Source organism: Chelonia mydas, chromosome 4 (assembly GCF_015237465.2).
Source record: "Chelonia mydas isolate rCheMyd1 chromosome 4, rCheMyd1.pri.v2, whole genome shotgun sequence".
In the NCBI taxonomy this organism is placed as follows: domain Eukaryota; kingdom Metazoa; phylum Chordata; order Testudines; family Cheloniidae; genus Chelonia; species Chelonia mydas.
The window spans coordinates 103,969,334-103,982,771 of NC_057852.1; positions in this window are offsets into that span (position 1 = coordinate 103,969,334).

A 13,438-nucleotide genomic window follows, 5' to 3' on the forward strand; every position below is an offset into this window, starting at 1 on the left:
TGCTGTGACTCGCCCAGACAACTATCCAATGCCATGCACAGATGAATTATTGGAGAAACTAGGATGGGCCCAGTTCATCTCTACCTTGGACTTAACCAAGGGGTACTGGCAGGTACCGCTAGATGAATCTGCCAAGGAAAGGTCAACCTTCACCACACATGTCGGGCTGTATGAATTTAATGTACTCCCTTTCGGGCTGCGGAATGCACCCACCACCTTCCAAAGACTTGTAGATGGTCTCCTAGTGGGATTAGGAGAATATGCAGTTGCCTACCTTGACAATGTGGCCATATTTTTGGATTCCTGGGCAGAACACCTGGAACATCTACAAAAAGTCTTTGAGCGCATATGGGAGGCAGTGTTAGGGGGCTTATTCCTTCACCCACTCACTTCCCTGGTCCTTCTCGCATGAACAGAGAGCAACAATACCCGAAGTCCAAAGGTGCAAACAATTCGATGTTTATTGGGGTGAACTTCCAGCAAGCTTAAATACAAGTTCCTTTTCCTTATTTTCAAATCCCAACTTACTTCCTGTTTGCCCCTAATTTATATAGTAATATTCTTAGCTATACCTTAACCAATCATTCTACTGAAATTTAACTAACCAATCCTAACATATTGTAACATGATTAGCTAACCAATTATATCCCACCACCTTAATTAGATTACACCCAGCAAAATTAATTATACAGCAGACAGGAACAATCACAGAACCAGACAGAGATTATACAGACAAACAATAGCAAAGTGGGAAAACAATACAGAAGTGAGGATTTCACATCCCAGCTATTGATAAGTGAGTTCTTGCCAGACAGGATGCTATCAAACTAAGTTTCCTTTTACATTTTCTAGGCACTTCCCTTTCTTTGGAGGTGATAGGAATTATCAGGACAGGATTGTATTCAGGACAGGATTGTATTCCTAACAGCCCAATAGCACCTTCTTTCAATGTGGCTAGTTTGGAATGTGAGGATGTGACTGTTCGCTTCCTGGCTTATGGCTGCCTCTGCTGCTTAGCCAAAGGCCTTAGCCTAAGAACAGGGCCTCAAACTGTCACAGTAAGAGAAGGCCCTTACACCAGCAGACAGTGATTTTGATTCTTTCTTTTATACCTCTAGAACTAGCCAAGTGATAAGAATACCCCTAAATTCTTAAAGTACAGGCCTTTACATCTATATCCTAACACTCCACCCCTTTTTTTTTTCTTTTCTTTTGGGATCCTCCTGCCCAGGTATCCCTGGAAAAGCATAGGACATATGGCGACACATTTCCTGATAGGGCCAGGCATCAAGGTGGAAGGTGTCGATGCTCCATCTGTCCCACTGCCCCTTGTGTAGTACCATGCCCTGCACCTTCTCTCATACGGGCATACTACACCTATTCCAATTAGTGTTCCAGACTTCCCAGTATAGTGGGCCCGAGAAGGTTGGGTCCGGGTTGTCTAGTACACTTGGGGGGGCTTACTACATTACTTATAGGTTATAATTAGTGGCTGTTCTCTAGGGGGTTGTGCCCCCCTTGATCGTTTCCATATGCAATGTAACATACATATAATTAACAATACACCAGCTGCTATGATAATCCACAGCAACACCGAGAGTCCTGACCACTGCAGTATGGTCCAACATCCTGGCCACCACCAAAAACACTGCTTCTCCTCCTTTGATAAGGTTAAAATTTTGTCAGCGCCATCCTGTAGTGTGGATTGTAAGTGTGTCCAACTGTTGGCGCTTGCAGCAAGTTGCTTTGTAATCTTTGTGTACTTTTGTCCATATTGTGTGTCCACTGAATATCCACAGTGAAATTTGGTATTGTCCAAACCAATTCAACTACTTGGTACGGTATGGGGTAGTAGGTGCTGGTTTGATTGTTTACAACGATTAAGTCCACTGATCCATTGGTGCACCATAGTCCAGGTGGCAGTGTATAGAAGCTCATAATTTTGTCATACACTGGAAGGATTTTGCCTCCTAGTGTTATATTGCAGGATTGGATACATTCCCAACAGAATACACCGTACCCCATATACATTACCCCTAAATGCCCCCCCTTTGCAATAGGCCATTGATCCTGCTCCTCCATAGTCATAGGAGAGGGGCACATCCATATTCCTCCTCTGGATATACAACTGCTTAATGTGATGACAGTCCAGTTTACCCCATTCCATCCCCCCCACCTATTCCCTAGTGGCTCCCAACGTGCTCCCCCTTCCCTACTTACTCCCATAGGGGTCAAGGGAACCACCTTATTTGCATTTCCTTCCCATGGTATCATAGTAACAATTACACAAGAACTCTCCCCACAGGTCGGGGATGTTATTTTCCAGGTAGATGGGTATGTTTTTGCAATTGTGGATAGATATGGGCTAGCCTCCCGATTTAATACTGAAGGCCATTGTTCTGACCAAGCATCTCTCATAACATCCATTAACATTATTAACTGAGCATTTTGAATACCTACGCACACTTCTCCCCATGTTAGTCTTCTGAAGCCATCCTCTACCCATGTCACCAGGTCCCCTGCCCAATGAGTTAACTGCAAGTTTACCTCTACTGCTGTCCTCCACCCTGTGGCAACTGCTGATAGATGCTGTGCCATTAATTCATTAATTTGTTGTTGAAATTTCACATTTTGGCTTACTAATTGTTTGGTTACCCACTCGTCCCCCAGATTCCATGTACCCAGCATAGTGTTCCCAGCTGCCCACAATCCCCTTTTCCGACGACGATTCCAGGTGTGTCCCCTCACCCATGCATTGAATTGTTGTTTCAATCCTCTTATGTACATACTACAGTTAGGATGGATTTGGTCCACCCACCATTCCTTGGGGCGTACCACCCATGTAATAGAGTGAAAGGACACGTTAAAAAGTGCAGGCTGCACCTGCTCCCACAATGGCTCCCAGACATTTGCTCGTCGGGGAATATTCTTGGCTCCAGGCTGTGGCCACTTTAAATTTGGATTCTTCCAACTTGGCATCCATATCACCTGTAGGGTTACATTCTGTAAAATGGTTAACTCATCGTACACCCAGCGTCCCAAAGGGGATTTTACACCTAATGTAATATGTACATAACAATCACACCCTCGGGGATTATCTTCCATGGAAGTACCATTGTGGTTACATATGGTAACATCACACCCTAAATGTGGGGCCCTATTTTCCCAAGAGGGTTCATTTGCTCCAGGGGACCAGAGGGTTATATTCTTTGGACCCTCTGTAACAAACCACATAGCTGGGTAACTGTGTTTTCCACTATCGTTAATCATGGCAGCACCCAGGGAGTACCATGCGATATTTCCTGATAAATTTGATATTCTCCACTTGGTTGGGATTCCCCCATCTAATCCATAAACCATATACCGACACTGCCAAATTCCTGTTGGAGTATTAGTGGTACATCTTTCTATGGGGAGATTCTCATAGTCTTCATTAGCTTTATTACCACAGGTTGCATGTGTAGCCGTCCATGTGTTTCCTCCTTTTGACACTTCACATCGTGGGATCTGAATAGAATTTGTAAATGTGACAATTGTGATTAGCACTATTAATTGTTCCATCCAGGGCCAGGGAATTTTCATCCTTTTCTCCTTTTTGAATTAACCTGTAATACACACATAACAAAATTTACACGTCCCCTTTCCCAATCCCCTGTTTGTACCTTTTTATTTGCGTGCAGTGAACCCACTCCCGTCCTCCATTCTCTGTACCCAGTAATAGCAGACTGGGCCCTAATTGGTCAAGGACAAGATAGGGGCCCTTCCATTTAGGAGCTGGGAATGGATGGTGTTGACCTGGAATCTTGTACATCACTAGATCTCCCACCATGGGTAGATTACGCTCCCCAGGCAGGTCATACCATGCTTTGACTCTTGCTGCTCCTTGCTCATCTCGCCAGGCCACCGCCTGCTGTACTTGTTTTACATGTTCGATTAAAGTTAAAATCCATTCTTGTGTTAAGCCATGTGTAGTGACTTCCCCAGGTACTGGGGTAAGTAGATTTTCCCACCGTTCCATAGGCCTTCCCATGAGAGCTTCATATGGAGAAAATCCTGTGCCCTTTGATTCTCGGGCCCTTATTCTCATTAAGACAAAGGGCAGTAACTGTGACCAGTTTTTTCCTCCGATTTCCACTCCCTTTCTTAGCTCACTTTTAATGGTGCGGTTCATGCGTTCCACCTGCCCCGCAGCCTGGGGGTGATAAGCAATATGGAACAACTGTGTGATTCCAGTGAGGACTGATAGCTCCCCTAACAGATCTGACCGAAAAGCAGCTCCTTGGTCTGAGTCAATCACCTTTGGAACCCCCCAGCGAGTGAATACCTCATTTACCAGTATTGCAGCAGTTACCCGGGCAGTTTGATACTTTGTGGGGAAAGCTTCCACCCACCGGCTGAAAGCATCCACTACCACCAACATGAATCGTTTTTTCCTGTGATCTGGTGGTAAGGGTCCTGTGTAATCAATCTGTATTCTTTCCCATGGTCCCCTTGGGGTTTGTCTCATTAATTCTCCCCTTAGCACCTTGTGAGGTGGGCTGTGCCTGGCACAGTCCAAACAACGTTCCAGATGTGATTTTAAATCAGCTGCCATTCCTGGCCACCAGCACAACCTTTTTAAAGTTCCCAGTGCCTCCTCAAACCCAGGGTGTCCCCCTGCCAAGCTTCCATGCACCCAGCTTAAGAAAGCCGTCCGACTTCCCTGAGGGCACAACATTACCGGTCCCTCAATTGTTAAGACACACCAAATCCCTTCCATTAGTTCCACCTTTGGCACATGCCTGTCCCCAAGTTTCATGATGCCTTCCAGTCCTGGGTCGGATTCCTGCAACTCTCGAATTCGCCCTCCCCGATCTGTATCCACCCCGCTTCTTGTTATCACTGCTACAGGCACTCTCTCTTCTGGCTCCCAGGGCCATGGGGGTGCCTCTGTTGCAGCCCGCCTGGCCTCTACGTCAGCCAGATTATTTCCTTTGCTTAGGGGTCCTGTTTTCTTGTGTGCCTTTACCTTTACCACATTGATCCGTGTAAAACAGTGACTCAGCTCCTCCACTCGCTTCCACCAGGTAGCATGCTTGATTGTGGAGCCGTCTGTTGCCCTGAAATGATTATCTGCCCACCATCTCAGCATTAATGTGGCACCACGAAATACATAATCTGAATCTACCACCACCCAACATTCTGGCTCAAATTTGGGATCCACTTCATTTAAAGCTGTTAGCAAGGCTGCCAGTTCTGCCTCCTGAGCTGACTTTGCTTCTAGTGAGAAACCAATCGTGCTGACTGTCTCATTTCCTCTGATTCCCACAACAGCTAAGCCTGCAGTTTTCTGTCCCCCTTGATACCTACAACTTCCATCCAAAAACCATACCAGTGTCCCCTCTTTTACCTGATTGGGGTTAGCCGCCCGAAACACCTGATGTTGGGTTTTACCTGGGCTGGCTTCACATTGGTGTGGGGTGCCAGCCAGATGTAATCCAGCTACCCAGACTGTGGGTTCCTTTAACACCTCTGCTGTAATGTTTTCTGCCTGTAGAGCCAGCAACCATTTAGCAATACGCTGCCCACTCACTTGTCCCTGTAAGATAGTGTGCATGTTTAACAGCCGCAGGAGGTCATGATGAGATCGGACTATTACTTTCTGCATTCCCGTAAGGTATTTAAATTTCCCTACCCCCCAGTAGGTGCACAACAGCACCTTTTCACACCATCCGTACTTCAATTCCACAGCACTCAAAAGTCGAGAGGCAAAGGCCACAGGTCGGTCCTTTGCTCCATATTCCTGTGTTAATGCACAACCAATGGTAGTGTCTGATACCAAAGGGTACAGATAAAAGAATTTCTCCCCATCCGGGGAGGCCAGCACTGGAGCACTGGCCAGGTTTTCCTTTAGCACTCTCACTGCCTCAGTACACTCTTCTGACCATTCCCAAGTTGAGGCTCGGGTTAGATCAAATAGAGGCTGGGCTATTTCTGCATAATTGGCCACAAAATCCCTGCAAAATCCAGTTAGACCCAGAAAACTTTGCAAGCTTTTAACATCCGTAGGCAGTGGCAGGGACTGAATCAGTTGCACCCGTCCCTTATCGATTTCCCTTCCCATCTGAGACACTTCCACTCCTAAGTAGGTCACTCTTGTCTGTCCCATCTGAGCCTTTTTCCCATTGACCTTCAATCCTGCTCTTGCCAAAGCTTGCAGGACCTGCTCAGTTAGTTCCCTGTCTTCTTCCTCTGTCCCTGACATTAGCAACAGGTCGTCTACATATTGTATGCACCTTGCTGAATCCACCCCCTCCAGAGCCTGTCTCATGTATCTGTGAAAAATTGCAGGGGAGTCCCTATATCCCTGGGGTAGGACTGTCCAGCAGAATTGTCTGCCCTCCCATGTGAATGCAGTTTTATACTGACATGAGGTAGCTAGTGGCAGAGACCAAAACCCATTAGCTATGTCCAAAACAGTGAAAATTCGGAATTGGGGTCCAATACGGGCCAACATTTCAGGGTACGCTGCCACCACTGAGGCTGGCGAATTGGCCAGAGCATTTAGTGCCCTGTAGTCCACAGTGAGGCGCCAGGTACCATTTGGCTTCCTCACGGGCCACACAGCAGCATTACAAGGGGATGCAACTGCCCGAATCAGTCCCCTCTGTTCCAATTCCCCAATAGTTGCCCCCACCTCTGCCAATGCCTCCCGAGGAATAGGATACTGTTTCTGTGGGGGAGGGTCCCCTCCCTCCATCAGTACCTCCATGCTGCCCCTACCACAATCCAGGTTATCCTTCGCCCACACAGGGATGTGTTCCCACCCAGCCGGGGGTGGTGGGAGGGCATGTGCTGCTTTAATGGTCATAGTGGCTATCCCCATGGGAATGGTATAGCCCTGACTGTCCTGCGTTTGCCCCAGTAAACACACCCAATTGGCTAAATCCAGTACAAGTCCCAGTTTGTGTAAATCTCCTGCCCCCAACAGATTAAGCATATCATTACAACCCCACATAATCTCCCCTTCCCCCCAGATTCCTTTGATTTGTCCCCGCCTCAGGGTTAACTGTGTCTCCCCTCCTGTTGCCCCTACAATTGTCACAGTCCCTTCTGAGGGTCTCCCCTGCCCCCATGTGGTTAAACTGATGGCTGCTCCAGTGTCTTATCAAAAAATCCCTCATGGGACTCCCTTCGATTGCCCCCTGGAGCGTGGGGCGACCAGATGCATCCCGTCCTAAACTGAGAACATGGACAGGACGCCTCCCAGGGCACCCCTAAGTTGCAGCACCCACCTCTGTCCCTCCCACTGGTTCATGGGGGGACCGGGGGTCCTGGCACCGAACACATTCCTGTCTCCATGCAAAATTGTGTGTCTGGCATTTCAGGCAGTCCCAGTCCCTTGGTCTCCGGGACCACTTTCCCCCTGATCTGGTAAAATCATGGGTAGTCAGTTTAGCCTGCAGTCTCTGGATCTGTTGCTCTATAGCTGCCCGCTCGTCCCTGACTACCCTCCCAAAGCCACGAACTCTCCCTCTACCTCCTCCTCTCCAGGCTGACCCACTCCTTTCCACCTTGTATTGATCCCCCGCAGTAATAGCATGGACTGGCTCTTCCCCCTGATGCATCTGCCTCCACACATCTGCCTGTTCCAGAAACTGGGGTAGCTGATTGGGAGCAAGTTCAGGGTGCTGCAACCTTAAATGCCCCACGAACTGCGGATTGCTCAGCTCCAACCATTTCTCCAGCAATTCCACACCCCTACCCTGCTCCACACCCCCACCAGGTCCCGGTGCCCCTGCCTGTGGCAACACCCATGGACCATCCAGGGGATTCACCCAGCACCGTGCCCATGCCTGTATGCGATTAAGTGTATCCCGCCCTGTTTCCCCAGGGATTCGCTTCATCTTATTCATCCCCGCAGTACGAGAATACACCCCAAACAAGTGTTTTGCCACCTGTCCGGGGATTAGAAATGTGTGTGCCACTCCTGCCACATCGATTCCCAAGGTACCTCGTCCCAAAAGACTACGCCATAAGATCACCTGGTCCTCACGAGTTAGACCCTCCATCTCCCTGTCCACCTCCACTAGCCACAGCACAAACTGATCCCAGTCATTCCGGGGTACCTTTCCCAAACGACCCAGTACTGCCTCCCGGTCCTTCAGGGACAAGGGGCGGATTTCTGCCTGTTCTACTACTTGTGGGGCCTGGTCCCCCCACCCCGCAACCGGGGCCACTATTCCTGCCTCCTGCAGCTCCTCCCGGGTAGCCTCTCTCGCAGGGGCTGTAACTGTGGATCGCCGGCTTACAACGTCCACTGGCAGTGGTGGGTACAGTGTTTTTTCAGGGTAGGGTGGTGGAGGTGTCTCCTTCAGTTCCATTAGTGGGGCGGATGGTTTGGGGTCCCCAAGTCCATTGCCCCCATGTTTACAATGATACAATTCCTCCTCTAAGTCTCCTACTCTCCCCAGCAGTTCGTCCCTCTCTCTCCGGATTGCCTCACAAGACTCCTCTGTCCGTGCAGCATCCCGTGCCTTCAAATCTGCTACCTCTACTGCTAACACAGATTTTTCTGTTAAAATCCGTTGCTGATCCACAATCCCCTCCAAATCCTTAATGTGTTGGAGGAGATCAACTTCCCTTTTTACCCAGTATGCCATCCCAGCACACAAACCTTGTAATACCACTCCCTTTTTCCTACACTCCTTTCCCTTGGGGTCTCCCAAAACCTCTCCCATCTCCTTCTCAATCTCATCCCAGGTGAACCCCTGCACCTGGTATGGGCCCTGATTCTTCCTTATCCATTTGTTCAAAAAATCCGTTACCCCAGCTTGCCAGAACCCGCAACTACCATCACGAGAGTTCGCCATACCCCCTCCAAGCAGCTGCGCGGACTGTTGGGGAGGGGGACTTACAGGCTGCCACTCACCTATCCAATGCGATGTATCCAAGTCACGGCACCAAGATGTTAGGGGGCTTATTCCTTCACCCACTCACTTCCCTGGTCCTTCTCGCATGAACAGAGAGCAACAATACCCGAAGTCCAAAGGTGCAAACAATTCGATGTTTATTGGGGTGAACTTCCAGCAAGCTTAAATACAAGTTCCTTTTCCTTATTTTCAAATCCCAACTTACTTCCTGTTTGCCCCTAATTTATATAGTAATATTCTTAGCTATACCTTAACCAATCATTCTACTGAAATTTAACTAACCAATCCTAACATATTGTAACATGATTAGCTAACCAATTATATCCCACCACCTTAATTAGATTACACCCAGCAAAATTAATTATACAGCAGACAGGAACAATCACAGAACCAGACAGAGATTATACAGACAAACAATAGCAAAGTGGGAAAACAATACAGAAGTGAGGATTTCACATCCCAGCTATTGATAAGTGAGTTCTTGCCAGACAGGATGCTATCAAACTAAGTTTCCTTTTACATTTTCTAGGCACTTCCCTTTCTTTGGAGGTGATAGGAATTATCAGGACAGGATTGTATTCAGGACAGGATTGTATTCCTAACAGCCCAATAGCACCTTCTTTCAATGTGGCTAGTTTGGAATGTGAGGATGTGACTGTTCGCTTCCTGGCTTATGGCTGCCTCTGCTGCTTAGCCAAAGGCCTTAGCCTAAGAACAGGGCCTCAAACTGTCACAGTAAGAGAAGGCCCTTACACCAGCAGACAGTGATTTTGATTCTTTCTTTTATACCTCTAGAACTAGCCAAGTGATAAGAATACCCCTAAATTCTTAAAGTACAGGCCTTTACATCTATATCCTAACAGGCAGGACTAACTGTTAAGGCTAAGAAGTGTCAAATAGGCCGAAACAGAGTGACTTACCTTGGACACCAGGTGGGTCAAAGAACTATCAACCCCCTACAGGCCAAAGTGGATGCTATCCAAAAGTGGCCTGTCCCAAAGTCAAAGAAACAGGTCCAATCCTTCTTAGGCTTGGCTGGATATTACAGGCGATTTGTACCACAATGCAGCCAAATTGCCGCCCCACTGACAGACCTAACCAAAAAGAAACAGCCAAATGCTGTTCAGTGGACCAAAGAGTGTCAGAAGGCCTTTAACCAGCTTAAAATGACACGCATGTCTGACCCTGTGCTAAGGGCCCCAGACTTTCACAAACGGTTCCTAATAACCACAGTTGCATCCAAACGTGGTGTGGGAGCAGTTTTAATGCAGGAAGGACCAGATTAAGAATTCCACCCTGTAGTATTTCTCAGCAAGAAGCTGTCTGAGAGGGAAAGTAACTGGTCAGTCAGTGAAAAAGAATGTTACGCCATTGTCTACGCTCTGGAGAAGCTACACCGATACGTTTGGGGATGGCGTTTCCACCTGCAAACCAATCATGCTTCCTTACAGTTGCTTCATACCGCCACGGGAAATAACAAAAAACTTATTCGGTGGAGTTTAGCTCTCCAAGATTTTAATTTCGACATCCAACACATCTCAGGAGCTTCTAACAAAGCGGCTGATGCACTCTCCCGTGAAAGTTTCCCAGAATCAACTGGTTAAAATCGTCTTTGAGATGTGGAAAATATTGTTAGTCTTTATACACTTGGTAGTATATTTAGAGGTACATGTGTTTTTTTAACTCTGTTTTCTCCTACAGCTCCAGGAAGAAATCACAGCCAGTGTTTCACCCATCTGTGATTTGGGGGACGTGTCATAAATATAAAGGGAAGGGTAACCACTTTTCAGTATACAGAACTATAAAATCCCTCCAAGCCAGAGGCAAAACCCTTTCATCTGTAAAGGGTTAAGAAGCTAAGATAACCTTGCTGGCACCTGACCAAAATGACCAATGAGGAGACAAGATACTTTCAAAGATGGAGGGGGGAGGGGAGACAAAGGGTCTGCCTGTGTGTGTGGTGCTTTTGCCACTAACAGATCAGGAATACTCTTCAGAACTCCTGTAAATAGTTAGTAAGCAATCTAGCTAGAAATGTGTTAGATTTTCTTTTCTTTAATGGCTGGTAAAATAGCTGTGCTGAATGGAATGCATATTTCTGTTTTTGTGTCTTTTTGTAACTTAAGGTTTTGCTGAGAGGGATTCTCTATGTTTTGAATCTGATTACCCTGTAAGGTATTTACCATCCTGATTTTACAGAGGTGATTCTTTTACCTTTTCTTAAAATTAAAATTCTTCTGTTAAGAACCTGATTGTTTTTTCATTGTGCTTAAGATCCAAGGGTTTGGGTCTGTATTCACCTATGCAAATTGGTGATGATTTTTATCAAGCCTTCCCCAGGAAAAGAGGTGTAGGGCTTGGGGGGATATTTTGGGGGGAAGACGTCTCCAAATGGGCTCTTTCCTTGTTCTTTGTTTAACACACTTGGTGGTGGCAGCATAGGGTTCAAGGACAAGGCAAAGTTTGTACCTTGAGGAAGTTTTTAACCTAGGCTGGTAAGAATAAGCTTAGGGGTCTTTCATGCAGGTCCCCACATCCGTACGCTAGAGTTCAGAGTGGGGAAGGAAACTTGACACTGGTTATAGAGTCCCATGCTGTATGTGAGATACTCTTGAGTGCAGTATAGTTGTTGTATTTCCTTTCACAGCCACTGAGCTACCTGTGTAATAATTCAATACCAAAAACCATTCTGAGAATGTTAAGGTTGCATTCTGAATGAATTCTGAAGTTGAAACACAGAATTGAAGTGACTTATTCAAGGCCTGCTAAATAGTCTGACATTAATGGAGCCAAGATAAGAACTCAAGAGTCCAAGATTCCCAGCTCTGTGCTTTTTCATTTAGATGACATTGCCTCAATGAGAATCTGTGCTTTGGGATATCATGACAATGAAAATATTTGATGAAACAAAATGTTATTGTATTCTCTGATAGTCTATTTGCTATATTATCTACAGTAAAGATATGTTAACTAAGATGTGCCACGGTGTACGTGTTGTAAATAAAGTAAAATATATCTAACTGTATTGACTAGTATAAAATGTTCTGTTTTCAAAGGAGTTCATGTACAGTTTGATGATTTTTCCTCCTATAAAGCTTGATCCAAAGCCCATTCATGTAGAAGGAAATAGTCCCTTAGGTTAGATCAGGCCCATAGTGAAGAACTATGCCAGATTTTGTAACTTCCTTGGACTCCAGAAACAAACAATCTCTAATTTGGAACTTTGCTACCTTTTCCTCAATCCACTAGCTGTCGGTGACCTCAGGGAGTTGGCCAATAACAAGTATCACTCCAAAAAGAGGTCAATAGTGCTTTTAGGGTAATATAAATGAAAGATATAGAGTTCCAAAGATATTGCTGAAGAAAAGTTGCTTGAAAGTAACATCTACCCACAGCACACAAATAATAAAAATCTGTATTAATACCAGGACTAATGGAAATCTTCAGGCATGATAATCTTGAACATTTCAAAACTGCTTAGGTTATATAATGATTTTCTAGTTTCTGGCAGACAATGTTTAAAAAGTTGTCATGGTTCCCCTGCCCTTTAGAAATCTCGGTGAAAACCAGACCACTGTGAATTGCATGTAGCAAGGAGAATTCCTGAAGTGATTACACAAGGAAAACAGCTCTGGAAGAACAAGGAAGAAAGCCTTTGCTACAAGCAATGTGTGACTGAGCCACGGAATACAGATATAAGCAGATAAGCTTTTTGCAGAATTTGTTATATACTGGGAAACAGAAAATTGTAAAAAATGATTGACAGGGAGTTAGAAAAGTAATAATAGTGGCTATCTAAGTGTGACTAGCTTAGTAAAGGAGCTTTGCTCCATATTATGGAAAGACACTACTTCCTCCATAATTAATGTTGAAGCTACTTTCCCATTAGAAGATTGAGTTTGAACCCCACTCCTAATTTTGTTCAGACTAACCTATCAGCTTAAACATTTGCATGGCACAATTTATGCCAGGGTAGAATTTTATCTGGAACAAATCAGAAAAGGAATCTGAGGGATATGATGGTTAAAAATACAAGGTAATTTCAAATTCCTTATACATTTTTGATTCTTCAAAATCTCTATGACTAATAACTCCAATTTTATTTATTTTTTTTCAGTTTGTTGGTCTTGACAACAGCTGGTGCCCTTTCATTGGTTTGGGAAGTAAGATAATTTATTAAATTTTTTCCATATACAGCACAGGCTCTGCAAATTTTAAATGGCTTTTGGCCCCAGTGCAAATGGATATGATTAGGGGAGCGGGAGGCAGAGAAGTGTGAGAAGCTTAAGGATGAACACAGGAACCTGAGAAGATGTAGTTTAGGACAACAGGGAACAAAGGGAGAGAGGTAGGAAAACAGTTCCAGGTGTTTGGCTAATAATCCAGATAGGCAGGTGACTGTTTTGATGGAGTCAATAATCTGTGGAAGTATTGCCAGATTTCAAAATGGTGGGAAAGGAGGAATTGGACATATCTGAGCCAGCTGTGAAATACACTGATTAATCTGTAGAGGAGATGTCTTCTGT